General features: G+C 36.4%; 1 long non-coding RNA gene across 2 annotated transcripts in view; it reads left to right on the plus strand.

The window, feature by feature from the left end:
• Nucleotides 1–4889: 4889 nt before the first annotated feature.
• Nucleotides 4890–15328, plus strand: part of LOC143257399 (uncharacterized) — a 62761-nt gene continuing 52322 nt past the window's right edge. The window contains exons 1-2 of one of the 2 annotated variants that reach the window (XR_013031837.1): nucleotides 4890–5894; nucleotides 10932–12023. This is a non-coding gene — a long non-coding RNA (uncharacterized LOC143257399). Of the gene's footprint in view, nucleotides 5895–10931; nucleotides 12024–15328 lie in introns of those variants that run through there. The other variant, XR_013031836.1, reaches the window with a different exon arrangement.

Here is a 15328-nt window from a genome sequence, read left to right on the forward strand (position 1 = left end):
ACTCTTCTGGGATGTGGGACAAGCTTGAAGGGAATGTGTCCAGGATTTCAGAGCTCAAAGGAGGAGCTAACGCAGTCCAAGCGAGCGAGAAGCCATTAATTAAGCATGACTAAAAAGTTACAGCCGCTAGTACGAAACATGTCTCTTCAGTACTTTCAATCATTTTTTTTCACTCCTTTTGATTCGGTACAATAAAATCAACAAAATTAAAATAAACAGATTAATTATCCCCGTATTCTAATTAGTGTATTGTCATTAAAAAAAGATAATTTATTATTTTTAAAGCGTTTATTTGTGTTTGTTTCTTATAGTAAAGCCACATCGGACTATCTGCTGTGTCCAGTGAAGGAAATCGAACCTCTGATTTTAGCGTTGCAAATCCGCAGACTTACCGCTGTCCCAGCGGAGGACATTTTTAAAGTGTAGCTGAGTTTGCTCATATGAAAGTTCGTTAATGTACAGAGGACATTAAAATGACAGGGCTCTTTAACAACAACAACAAAAAAAAGAGACATTTTTTTTGGCAAGCCATTTTCTTGAGAGGGAGGTATTATAGAAAATGTTTGGTTGCCTCTGATAGATATATGATGAAAGCCCATGAGAAGTAAAACGATACATTTTTTCATTCCTTTTTTCTGAGACAGGTGGTTAAGAGGCACTCGACTCGCAATCTGAGGTCGTGGGGATATTATAATGTGACGGGCAATCCTACTGTTCGTTGGTAAAATAATAGTCCAAGTGGGTAGTGATGACTAGCTTCCTTCTCTCTATTCTGTCATTGTTAAATTAGGGACGGCTAGCAAAAAAAGACCTCGTGTAGCTTTACACGAAATTCAAAACAACCTAATGCTATTCACCGAAATTTGATTTTTCCCTAATAACTTTCAGAGCAAGGCGTAATATCAGGTGTATCTTTCTACAATTGTCGCAGTTTTTATAACAGAGAAAAAAAACCACTTTTGGGGCATAATGGAAGGAAATTGAGGGTTTGAGCCCATCCAACCACCCACCCCCTTATGCACATCACTGAGAGAGTGAACTTGCAAGAAATTATGTTCTTCGCTTCAAGTAAAACAGTGTAAGTTATTTCTGTAACACTCTGCAAGTTTGAGAGTTTATGAAGTTAAAACTTGGGATTAAATACCAGCGCTATGCAGAGCACTGATCGCCCATTGCTCTTAACAACAAACAAACAGTACACAAATGCAATAAGATATAAGAAAAAATCATACTCTTTGAGACGTGACGTTCAATATTTGTTTCGGTCCTAAGATGGATTTCGTTTTTATCTTGGGTTTTACATAAAGTTTCTCTTCACTACTTACAACAAAGATTATGCATTTATTTTCGAACACGGCAGATCTAATCTTTCCCGACATACCATCTGACGAATTACATTGCTTATCGAATTAATGTTTCATTTCACATTAAGTTTTACGTCAACGTATTACAAACGCGGTAAGTAAACTGAAGACGAAATACTTTCAAAAAGTCTTTCTCTGCACTTGTGTTTCTATAACAGGCATTTCCGTCCATTCATGTAAGTTTTATCATGAATATTCTGTCTAAGCAATCTATCAAATAATATTATCGGCCTGTTATTGCTCTCCTATTTATTATATACTCAGCTACTATTACATTAGAGTAAAAAAATATGAAATTATTGGTCGCAAGCTTCGAATTTTCAATTTGAACGTGTACCAGCGCGTGTAATAAAACATCATTTTAAAGTCCTTTTAGATGTTTATTATTATTATTTTAAAAAGTATGTAACATTATATTCTTCCTTATTAAAGCTATCTATGATTGTTTATATTAGCCGAACTAACTGTTCTGTAGCTCGTCTAAATTTTGTAAATCTATTTTGGATATCACGTCATCTTGACGTGATCTTCCTAAGATTCTTGTACACCCATTCCTAATTTTAAACAACTGACCAGAAAGAAGATAGCCAGTCATCAGCGCCTGTATCATAAAGTTTCGTTCATGTATTTCTAGTGAATGATGGGACCATTTCCACCTCTATAAACTTCCCACACATAAAAGTGCGGAACACGTACAGTGACATCATATCATGATATGCTGTGTGATATACTGATAACTAGGACACTGGAAACTAGCAGAAAGAGCGAATTTTGCCAGACTGAGTGGCATTTCAATATACATTTAGGAAAATATAATAAAACTTGGAGAAAATACGCTTTCAAACATTTTGCTATGTAAAATGACAAAAAAAAAGAAGCTTGAAATATACTGCTAAGCAACCTATTATAGAGAATATAGCGAAAATCTTCTTTAACCCCAGGTTTGAGACATATTACTAAGTAGTCTCTTTAAAAAAATACAAATCGAAGTGTCCGATTTACTTTCATTTAGGCTTAAGTTTGAAACGTCTTATTAAATGATCCTTTATACAGAATACAAACAAAAGTATTCGATTTATTTTCATTTAGGCTTAAGTTTCAAACGTCTCACCAAATTATCTTTTACATAGAATACAAGCAAAGGCCCATTTTCTCTCATTTAGGCCTAAGTTTGATACTTTTTGCCAAAAGACAGTTAAAGCATTTGTTAAAATTTTAGGAAGTTTTGAAGGTATGACCAATTGAAAAAATCAACTTATTAGTGGTAAAACATAACACAATATCACGTGTAACATTTTAATTTAAAAGAGAAACACATTTTTGAACATCTCAAAGTGAAAAAAATGCCATCTTGAAGACAATGGCAAAACTCCAAAAAAAACTCCAGGAAAAACTCATTTTATTTGTAAGCAACAATGTGAAAAAATATTAGTTAGAACTAATCTTTTTCAGATGACGATTATTTTGTTTCAAAGGTTTTTTTTCTTCATTTCTCTCTCTCGCTTTTAGGATCAACCTTCATCTGGTTGGTTAATTTTTCAGAGAATTCGCTTTTGCTTTATAGGTTTGTTTCAGTATTATCCATCACCATTTAACGAACCAGCTTCTAGTGAAAATTCTTAACAATAATGTGGGGACAAACATTAAATAAAGGAGCACTAACAAGAATTATAATATATTATTTTTTTATAAAACACAACCGGAAGCTGCCGAATTACCAAAGATATTTGGTCAATGAATAAAATGCATGGTAATTTTAATTTTAATGACTTTATAATTTGTGTGCACCTGTTTGAAGAACTGTTACAGCTCGTCTAGAGACGTCTTTTATAGCTAATGTTGATTGTTTATCAATGGGATATCGCACTGATAGAACTTCATGAAATGCGTTAATTAATTTTTTTTGTTATTTTTGTCGACGTGCACGCGAGTCTTCCCGCTTGCCAGATGCACGAGGTTTCTCATTCATTCACATTCAAAGCAACGTTTTAACATTAATTCACAGTATAATTGCCGTAATTATATTAAAGCCAAAGAGGAAAGAGATGTTAGTTCTTCTATAAAAATGTTTTTTTATATATTTATGATTCATTTAGAAGAGGAGCAGGGGAGGGGGGGCATCATTAATAACGAAAAAGCAGGTACTTGCTGTATATAAATAATCATTAGAGAGGGAATATGGGGGAGGGGGGTATTATAACTGGCCGCGTTGTCTATGTCAGCCACAACAGACCTTGGAGAAGAAGGAGATATATTCCCAGACGTTAATAACTAGCGGTACATAGTGTACCCGCTAAGATGCGTCACGTCGGTGCTGCGAAAAGAGAAAGGGGTAATCGAACTTCGATTTCTTTGTTAGCAGCCCAATGAACGAGGCTCAAGAAGCTGATAATGAATAAACTCATCAGCACGTGATTGGACGGTAACAGTGAAGTGTGAAAGGAGGATTTTGTACCAGAAGGTGTCGCCCTCAGCCATTTGACAGACCATTTTGCAATTTGTTGACTGTGAATAACTCAGCAGTCGCCCTCTGGAGGAACTGTCCCCTTTTTCCTGTCCTTGGAAGGGTAATTAATCAGAAACCTGCATCTTTATGTAGCCATGAGCTTCAGAAATGGTGTTAGTTTGTTTGTTACTAAATAAGAGAAACAATACAGAGAAAAATTACCCCTTTTTAGGTAATTAATGAAAACCGAACGTTGCAGTCAGTTGTTGTTATTAAACGCCTTTCACTCTTAACGTAGTACAAGACAGACAACAGGGTACAATATAGATTATTAGATTTCCCAAAATTGTACGTCGTAAGATCTTCAATAATATTTATCTTTATTTTTTGGCGAGACAGACTAAAGTATAAACTGGTAGAGGGAGCGTTTGTGCTGTTTTTGTTAGGGACCTTTTCGAAGACGAGAGCTAAAGTATCTCCAGACGATAATTTCAAGCACTGTTCTAAATTCTACTCTACTTACGCAACTTCGGTTTTTGGTTTTTTTCATATTTAGGACAGGGTGCGGCCTTCTCGTTAACGTGCCGGGCTGTGAATCCGAGTATCAATGGCTCATTTCCTGTTGCTGCAGTAAATAAATAAGACATGCTCCAAATTCTGAGACCAAGGATGTTTTATAAAATCCAATTATTCGATTAGAATAGACTAAGAGTTGTCAGTGTGAGCTGTCGACTGCTGCCTTCCTTCTAATTTGTTAGTTCACAACCAAGAATGGTTAACGCAGAAAGTGTATGTGCAGCTTTGTGCGAGAATTTTAAAACAAACAATAGTTAGGAGCTGCTTTGTAGATTAGATGAAAAGATGGAACTGTAGGTTAAAACAAATATACATATACACATATATATACTGTAAATATTAGTATATTGGCGGTGCTATTCAACCACTAGAGAATATTCACTGTGCGCACAGACGAGTTTAGGCATGGGTGAAGTTAGTTGTCATATACGACAATACGTGTACGAAAGGGTGCGTTAAAACTTTTTAACTTTGTCCGAAGATACGACGGCTGGGGTTTCATTTACTGTGACACATATTAACGTTATCAGCACGAGGAGTTACGTCTATGTTTGTGCTTCAATCGTTTCTTTAGCTCAAATTTAAATGAATGTTTAGAGACAGATGTTATCCATCGAGCAGCCCAACACACTCTAATTGTACCCACGCTCAACAACTCTAAAGCCACCGTTCATAGGATGTGTTTACGAAATACAATTCCAAAGCTTTGTGTTCCGATACAGTCTTCATAAAGAATCACTCTCAGAGGGTACGTCTATATATATACATAGCGTGGAAATTGACAATACTGCTCGGAGTTTTTGTGAGCTAAAGTCAACAAAGTTGGCTTTTCCAAACAGAATTCTTTCTCTGGTTCACATAAATACTACACCGCCCACTTCGGTTCTCGATTTTTTTTCTTTTTTGTAACTCTGGCAAAAAGGTTTAGGTATTTGCACGTGTTGTTAAGTTAACTGTCATGCTGATTGGCTCAGTAGTTGAATCTAAAAGAGTTAGTCGACATTCCCATGAAAAGTGAGCGTGTATGTGTGTGTATAAAATACGAAAAGGAAACGTGAACGAATGACGAGACAAAGGCGAACATAAGGCGTAAAACCGCTACTGACAGAACTTATACGCTTGGGAAGTGTGGAGGGGGGGGGGAATGCTTGCTAGCCGTGTGACCGCTGACTTTCCAGTCACGTTCGAGTGCGACTTTAACACTGACAGCGTACAACAGAAGTTGTTTATTTAACCAATTCTTAAAAATGGGGAATCCGCCCCCCTTTTGTGCTGATTCAAGTTTCGGCTTTTCAGAGCGCTGTGGGAAGCGATACTTTATTGAAGCCAGAAGGAAAGAACGATACAGTCCATGTAGGGCGCGAGGAACCTCCACTCGCAACATGACTTCTGTCCACAAGGCCGAGGTTACAAACACATCTTGTGTGTGAGGCAACACCAAACACAACCAGTGCCTTCCTTCAGCCTGTTATTAAAATGATCAGTGGTCACAAGAAAGATAAGTTTTGGTGGGTTTTTTTTTTAATTGTAAGTATATTTACCAAACAACCGTATCCTTTAAAACTGGTTCATTTTCTAGTAATGTGTTTTCGAAAAGAAACAAAACAGACAATAAAAACGGTCAATAAGGGTGTAGCGAGAACACGAAAGTTGACATTCGACGACACATAGCCGAGGGAATGATGACATACTGACGAAACACAACCAGAACGACAACCAGCTGAGGTGTAACAAAACCATACAACACTGACCATTTTCAAACTGTAGTTTTTCAACAATGTAACCTAGTCATAATACCCAGTTAGACTGATTTAGGGGATAGAAAACGACTTGAAGTAGTCTTTAGGTGTACGCGGCCACACACCATTATACTTTTCCATTTCGAAGGTCATGAAAAGTCTCACCTGGTCATTGTTCTGGTCCTGTTTCCTGAGGTAGTAATAATTTTAGTTTTAGCTAACTTACCTGTTCATCACTCTGGTCTTGTTTGCTTCGTTGGTTCTCCATTTTGGTTTGTTGCTTTAACTGGTCATTATTTTACTTCTGTTTTTTCATCTGGTCAACCTTTTGGTCTCGTAACTCAGTCGAGATGTGACAAAAACCTGATTTCTATATTTAACTGGAAAGATTAACAGCGTCAGACTCTCGCAAAAGTATAAAGTTGTAGAAACAAGTTTAATAAATATAAGAGGTTAAACAGATGAATCTACACCAATCTTCAGCCAACGTTCAGAGTACAAACACATTGTGTTTTTTTTGGGGGCCGGAATGGCCAGGTGGGTTAAGGCGTTCGACTAGTAATCTGAGGGTGGCGGGTTAAAATCCCCGTCGCACCAAACATGCTTGCCCTTTCAGCCGTGGGGGCGTTATAATGTTACTGTCAACCCACTATTCTTTGGTAAAAGAGTAGCCCAAGAGTTGGCGATGGGTGGTGATGACTAGCTGCCTTTCCTCTAGTCTTACACTGCTAAATTAGGCACGGCTAGCGCAGATAGCCCTCGAGTAGCTTTGGGCGAAATTCAAAATAAACAAGTAATTTTTTTCCAGCGTTTTGCGTAAAGAAAACAAAAGGTATAATTTCGTATTAAGAACGAAATCCTTTGTCTTTTGATAATTAAAAACAACGAGTTTGGTTGTAGTTTGAATTCAAAAAAAAAAAAAAAGACATATTGCCGATTGCTAGCAAACCGTCCCTTGAAATAATTTGGTAAATTGTTATTCTGTTTGTTTGTTTTTAATTTCGCGCAAAGCTACACGAGTGCTATCTGCGCTAGCCGTCCTAATTTAGCAGTGTAAGACTAAAGGGAAAGCAGCTAGTCATCACCACCACCGCCAACTCTTGGGCTACTCTTTTACTAACGATTAGTGGGATTGACCGTAAAATTATAACGCCCCCACGGCTGAAAGGTCTAGCATGTTTGGTGTGACAGAGATTCGAGCCCGCGACCGTCAGATTACAAATCGAGTGCCTTAACCACCTCTCCATGCCGGGCCATAATTTGGTAAAACATTTGGGTTTTATTGCTACTTGTGGGAGATGTAGATAATGGGTTATTGCACATGTAGGACTCATTTAACACTGACTTCTGTTTTGTGGGGTTCCACTCAGTCTCTGTCAGGTATAATTATGATTTTATGATACAACAGCGCCCATTCATTTTATTCTTTCTTAAACGTAGTGTCACGTTTAAAACAGGCAAGGATTTATGTATTTCCCAAGAAAACTCTCACGTTATCTCACAGACTTTAGAAAACATTTTCTAACGGGAACACAGAGAACTGTAATGCACGATCGGTTTTCCTCAGAAGATCTATCGTCCGCTTCTATAATAAAACTAACCTTTTCTAAATTTATTGTCCATATCTACACTGGATAACGTGAGGTCTAATATCATTATTTTGACTTCTATTTGATCAGTTGTTGCTTTTTATTAGTTTTTAGAATGTCCAGATATAAACAGTTTTTTCAAAACGTTTTTTTTTTTTTTATCATTTTTCGATATTTCGTTAAAAAGAGTTTCTCCAATGGTCAGTTTATTTCTATACCAGAGAGGTGATGCACGTGCTCAGTGTCTTCTGAAGACCCACTGTTAATTTCAAGATCAGGAAAAAGAAATCGTGCACGTGGCTCGTTTCTTTTGTCTTTACGTATTTTGACTAGTTCCGTTAGTTGTTGAAGTTAGTATTTACATAATGGAATTCTCTTAACAGTTGAATACTCACTATAGCAGATTGTGATGAATTATGATGATCACCAGAAACGTGCCTGACGTCATCGACGGCTTATTAACCTTGCACGCGCCACTATATAGAGCGAAGAAAAGTATCAAACTCGTAATCCAATAATAGCGTTTGACTTCCGTTTAGCAGACCCGGGAAAACTAGAGGCTTTTGTAAAAAGAGTATTGCAACAAATAATGAGCCAATAGGAGAGCAGCTGATATCTTTCTCTCACTTGTTGCCTAGCAACGTAAATTAGACTTAGAGTGTCCTCATAAGTTTAATAGCCGATTCTTTTCAAATAAAATGAATCGTATGATTTTGATCTATTTTGCTTCATTTTCAGATATCTAAAGTAACTGGAAGCTGCACACAATAGTCAAATCTACTTTTATGGAGCTTCCACATAAATAGACCTGCAATCAGGCACTATTGTACCACAAAATCATGTGCACTTAGGGCATAGAATGAAGTAATATTCGCGTGATAAACGTGTGATTAGCCACTGATGAAGAAAAGAGCATTCTTTAAATTTAGCTACGTCATGCAACTGTTGGTATTTCACGTCACAACCACGTGAGCAGATACTATTGTAGTTCACAAAAAACATGATGTGTAAACAGTTTGTTTTTGCTTGTTTATTTAGAATTAAGCACAAAGCTACACAATGGGCTATCTGTGCTATGCCCACCACGGGTATCGAAACCCAGTTTTTAGTGTGTAAGTCCGCAGACGTACCATTGTGTCACTGGGGGGCAGTGTAAACAGAAGCGTAGTCCACTGAATAAGTAACATCACGTTACAAACACGTGCTCAGATGTGGAGTAGAATGAACTTTTTTCTTACGAGAGCAAAACAAGCAACGCTGTCGTTGATTTTAAAATGCGATTTTATTCTGTAGTAAGAATAGTTTAACGTTCCAATTATTTAATGTAAGTTTTAGCTTCCTCAACCTGAATATTACGTGTACGGTTTAATTTATTTAATGTAGTTTAGTTCATCAAACCATCTGGTAAAACTATGTTACTTGTACTTCAATTTTTCTGTTCTTCGTTTCTAAACAAAAAGCCTCGTGGGTTTTGTTTTAAATTCGGGCGTAGACAACCCTTTAGCTAAGACTTTCGCATATAAACGCTCAACTTTCTGGTGCTATTGGTAATACTTCCTTGTGTGTTTTTACACATATAACACACAGTGCGGTTAGACTATATATATGTAGTCTAGCCGCATTACCATATTTATTAATAACTTCTCATTAAAGTCAACTACCAACAAACTTTAAATAATTACGAGCCGGTATACATTGGAGTTTATCAGTTAGTAACATATTCTCTTTGTTTTAGGTATTTTCCAATTAAACCAGTTAACACATTAACGACTAGAATAACAACCAAAAACGTTGTAAGGGCGCAGAAACTCATCGATAATCTATCACAGAAGTTGACGTGTATTAAATAATTCATTTCTTTTAAACTTCGTGCTGTTTTCCCGGATAGTCCGAGCAACACACAGAAGAAAGTGAGAGTCACCGGCGATTTGCTTTTACGCCTCCGAACATGTTATCACCAGGGTTACTGGCTCACGTCACGACGGATGTGCCAATTTCGGTTTACTGTGCGTAGTTGTTTCCTAGGTGAAGTATAGGATCTCTAACAATGTATCATAGTAACCAAGCTTTAGGTGTTCTAGGCAGTTCCGGTCAGGCGGATGTGAAGAGTTCTTCCTATCTCTTTCCTTAACAACGCGAATTTCGGTAATGTAGAAAAACATATTTTTTTTTTAGTGACAATGAGAATGCGCCAGCCAGAAAGCTAGTGGATATTCCCGGAGAAATAATTTTTATTACAGCCGAAGGGCAACTTGAAATAATTTTACTTTTGAGCGTATAACTACGCTATGGAGTCGCGCGGAAAACATTTTAATCTCCACAGTGACCGATCGGGTTACTATGCACGTTTTCCTAAACTATGCACAGTTAATGATTACACCTTGTTAGTTAGAGGGTCTCTAATAAAGGCTGCGGGGACTGAACCGTGAATTTTAGAGTTATAAAATCTGTATATTAAGGTGGAATCACCGAGTGTTCCTGGGGAAGGGCAAACACTATTTCAGATAACATTACCAGTGACTGCTTGAGCCCTCTATACATTTTATATAGAATATGAATGATTTGTACCAGTGTTTTAATCAGCTCTTTACACTGATGTTGTAACAGGTAAAAGCTATAGTAGACAACATGAAATCAAGCCTGTAATACGAGGGTTAAACTATATCAAACGCTTTCGAGGTTTTTGTTGAATGTTTTCCGTGGAATCGTAACAGTAAAAGTGATATGAGTAATACACCAATCAATGGTAACATTTCACACCACTAATCTTCACCTAGTTTGCTAAATGACACGTGCTTGAAATAGACATTCATTTCACAGAGATCCACACAAACGTAACTCGTCAGATTAAATAGCATAAGAATGTCCGTGATTCGTGGAATAATTAACGTAATGAGTAATATTAAATTAATTATTAATTACTTACTTGTCATTAGGTGTCCGACTAAAACATGTATGTGGCTCTCAAGAAAAGTTAGATTTAATGCGACAAGTATTTGTAAATATAGCTCCCATTTCGAAATGAAGTGTTCGAAAGTTATAAGTGTCATTACAGATATGAACGTGGGCGAGAAACGTGATCATGTCGTTCTGATAATATATTAATATTCATATAGTATGTGGCCTATAAATTCGTTTCAGCTCTACCATTTTAAAAGCAGTAAAGACGATTCGGTACTAATTCATAACCATTCACAATTTGTTTGTGTTTTCTTAGATATCTACCAGCCGATTATACATCGCCCCAGAAAGTTTGAACTTTAACCTAAATCTACGAACTGTAATATAATGCACCATCTTCCTCCGGGGATTGTCACTTTTAATCTTCTGTATTTGTGATTCAAGCCTCAACTATTGAGAGAATTAATTATGTTTCCCGGGGGCGTTGTGATGCGGTTAGTGGACGCCTGGAGCAGATGGAAAGCGGCGACGGAGAACGGGGAGAACGGGCCCTACATGGCCGTAAACTCTCAAAGCTTGATTACCAACTGTCGATAACAAAAATCTCTTAGGTAAGTAAGTTCTGACAACAGCTTGTCCATGAATCGTGCCTACATCAGTTTAACAATACCCCCGGGAAAAATCTCAGTTAACGAAAACAAAGATAAAGTAATAGTACAGCAGTATAGAGAAAGAACTTCTGATTATGTATCGCTGGTGTAAGGTTTGTTACATTACTTTCGTAACTTATGTCCGAAACTTTCCTCACGCTGTAAGACTCTGTGATACCAAAGCAAGACCGTAGCAATGGTGGAATTTCAAGGTCTCTTACTTACACTGGACGAGATGTAATAAGCGATTAATTGAAGCGATGCGAAAGAAAGAAAGGGGAAAAGGAATCGAACCTATTTGTTTATTTATCTATTTTTTCTATTCTTCACGCAACAGCTTTTTGACTTCAATGTAGTTAGTTGAAACAATACCATAGCTCCGATTGGGAAGAAACAAGCTACACTTCAAGTACAGAGATGCCTTCAAAGAAAATGGATCTGTCTGGTAACTATAGCTACAGCCATATCGGAAAAGCTCTTCCTTCTCCGTGTCAGCCATTTTCCGGTTATGTTACCACATCCTGCCAAACAGCTATAAACAGATACCCATAATGCTGCGTTTAGTTTGTCCACTAGTTACCACTGTGGTCACGTGTATATTTTACACGAAAAACAAGGTGCTTTAACAAGGAAAACAACAACGTAAAGTAACTCTCTATGATGCAGCATGTGTACATACAACAAATGAAATGAAAAAGAGTCAGTTATTTGAGGGTTAAATATCAAACTTCCATTGTTAAATAAAAGTCGATTATTATTAATATCTTGTTCTTTTTTACCAGTCATTATCACTAAAATGTTTCTTTTACCAGTCATTATCACTAATATGTTTCTTTTACCAGTCATTATCACTAATATGTTTCTTTTACCAGTCATTATCACTAAAATGTTTCTTTTACCAGTCATTATCACTAAAATGTTTCTTTTACCAGTCATTATCACTAATATGTTTCCTTTACCAGTCATTATCACTAAAATGTTTCTTTTACCAGTCATTATCACTAATATGTTTCTTTTACCAGTCAGTATCACTAATATGTTTCTTTTACCATTTACTATCACTAAGATGTTTCTTTTACCATTTACTATCACTAAGATGTTTCTTTTACCAGTCGTTATTACTAAGATGTTTCTTTTACCAGTCATTATCACTAAAATGTTTCTTTTACCAGTCATTATCACTAAAATGTTTCTTTTACCAGTCATTATCACTAATATGTTTCTTTTACCAGTCATTATCACTAAAATGTTTCTTTTACCAGTCATTATCACTAAAATGTTTCTTTTACCAGTCATTATCACTAAAATGTTTCTTTTACCAGTCATTATCACTAATATGTTTCTTTTACCAGTCATTATCACTAAAATGTTTCTTTTACCAGTCATTATCACTAAAATGTTTCTTTTACCAGTCATTATCACTAATATGTTTCTTTTACCAGTCATTATCACTAAAATGTTTCTTTTACCAGTCATTATCACTAATATGTTTCTTTTACCAGTCATTATCACTAATATGTTTCTTTTACCATTTACTATCACTAAGATGTTTCTTTTACCATTTACAATCACTAAGATGTTTCTTTTACCAGTCGTTATTACCAAGATGTTTCTTTTACCAGTCATTATTACTAAGACGTTTCTTTTAAGAGTCATTATTACCAAGATGTTTCTTTTAGCAGTTATTATTATCAAGACGTTTCTTTTACCAGTCATTATTACTAAGACGTTTCTTTTAAGAGTCATTATTACCAAGATGTTTCTTTTAGCAGTTATTATTATCAAGACGTTTCTTTTACCAGTCATTATTACCAAGATGTTTCTTTCAGCAGTCATTATCATTAGGATGTTTTTACCAGTCATTATCACTAAGATGTTTCTTTTATCAATCATTATCCCTAAGATGTTTCTTTTACCAGTCATTATTATCAAGATATTTCTTTTACCAGTCATTATAAACACAATGTTTCTCATTAACAACTATTATGAAACATTTTTTTCTTATTGCCAGGTATTATGAATCTTTTCTTATCACAAGTTTTCCTCGTTTTTCCTTTTACCAATTATTGTGAACAACGTTTTTGTTAGCAGATGGCATAAACACCATCAAAAGATAACGTCTACACTTGCAGCTCGGTTTTACAGAAGAAAAAAAAAAGAGGCACGAAGAAACAGATGGCGTTTCTGAGAGGTTTTGTTTTTATTTATTTGTTTGTTTGGCTTTAAATTCCGCGCAAAGTTACACGAGGGCTATCTGCACTAGCCGTCTCTAATGCAGCAGTTTAAGACTAGAGAGGAAGCAGCTAGTCATCACCACCCACCGCCAACTCTTGGGCTACTCTTTTACCAATGAATAGTAGGATTGCCGTCACATTATAACTCCCCCGCAGCTGAAAGAGCGAGCATGCTTTATATAACGGGAATTCGAACCCGCGACCCTCAGATTACGAATCGAGTGCATTAACCACCTGGCTATGCCGAGCCACGAAACAAATGATGTCAAACGTTATGATGCCAAGAACCAGGTGTGACATAGGTATATACAAACGTTATGATGCCAAGAACCAGGTGTGACATAGGTATATACAAACGTTATGATGCCAAAAACCAGGTGTGACGTAGGTATATACAAACTTTATGATGCTAACAATCAGATGTAACAAATTTATATACAAATGTTATGATGCTCACAATGAGATGTGACGAATTTATATACAAGCATTATGATGCTAACAACCAGATGTGACGATGTTATATACAAACGTTATGAACCGAACAACCACATGTGACGTAGGTATGTACAAACGTTATGTTGCTCACAACCAGATGTGACGAAGTTATGTGCAAACGTTATGATGCTCGCAACCAGATGTGACATCGAATTTGTTATTTAAAATCTGCTTTTAAAACCATTAGAACGTAATCACGAAATGTATTATCGAACTTAGATCAACGCCAGAAACAGCTAAAACAAATATAGCAAAGAAAAGTTACCGTGGTATGAAAAGTGATGGACAGAAACTTTAAGAAAAAATAAAGGTAGATGAATACAGAGAAAAATGAAAAATAAAACCCTAATATTAAGGTAAAAAAAAGCACCACTCCTTGAAAGTTAAACCGTGAGATCACGAGTTTTAATCGTGTTCTCTCATGCTTTAGGAAACTGACGATATTGGTTTTAACGTCCAAATTGTCATGATGGAAGGCGGAGATTCACTGTCAGCCACATCCATCCCCTAAATCAGACTCTAATCCTTGTAGTCTGATATGACATAGGGTCTGACGTCGTGCTTTGAGCTTCATGTTCTCTGATGAGACAGCGTTGACAACTTAATTAGCTTATCTCATCACTACTTATAGATACAAGTATACAACTAAGTTCGTGAACCTTTATAGATCAGCTATTCGTTAATAGTCCATAGCTTGGAGCTAACAAAGTTTCTGGCAAACGTCAACTACCATCAGAACTGGGAGACAGTAATGACCACCTTAGAGACACTGGCCGCCCATGCAGTATTTGTACTGACCAATATCTTAAGAAACGTGCACTTACGTTCAAGGCGGAATAATACGTCCAAAACGAAACTTTAAACTTGATTGAAGAGCTTATTATGCAAATTTGGTAGTAAGACATCAGTGGATGAGGTTTGGACAACACTCCGCCCCTGTGATGGAGAATAACAACAGCGAACCTGGTGGGAGAAACGTATCGTGTTTAGTTCTGACCTTGCGTTAATCAAAGAGGATGGTAAGAAATGCACGCGCGAGTAAAAAAATAAAATAAGTACATTCCAGTCTAGATATAAAAAAAAACAAGTTGAAAACGTTTCATAAAAAAAAGTCCGAGTACGCAGGTGGATCTTGCTTACAGAAGATGCATAGGATCCCATTGTATACTAAATGCCAGTTACTTGTGGGTTACCATCCTCAAAATAATGTAAACATAACCATCTGTCCAAAGTTGTTAAGTTATATTATGATAACAATAGTAATTATGGGTTATCTTCACTTAAAAATGAAAACGTAACCATCTGCAGTTATGTTCTGTTATGTCAACAATAGT

The sequence above is a fragment of the Tachypleus tridentatus genome, chromosome 7, assembly GCF_004210375.1.
Source record: "Tachypleus tridentatus isolate NWPU-2018 chromosome 7, ASM421037v1, whole genome shotgun sequence".
NCBI classification, from domain to species: Eukaryota; Metazoa; Arthropoda; class Merostomata; order Xiphosura; family Limulidae; genus Tachypleus; species Tachypleus tridentatus.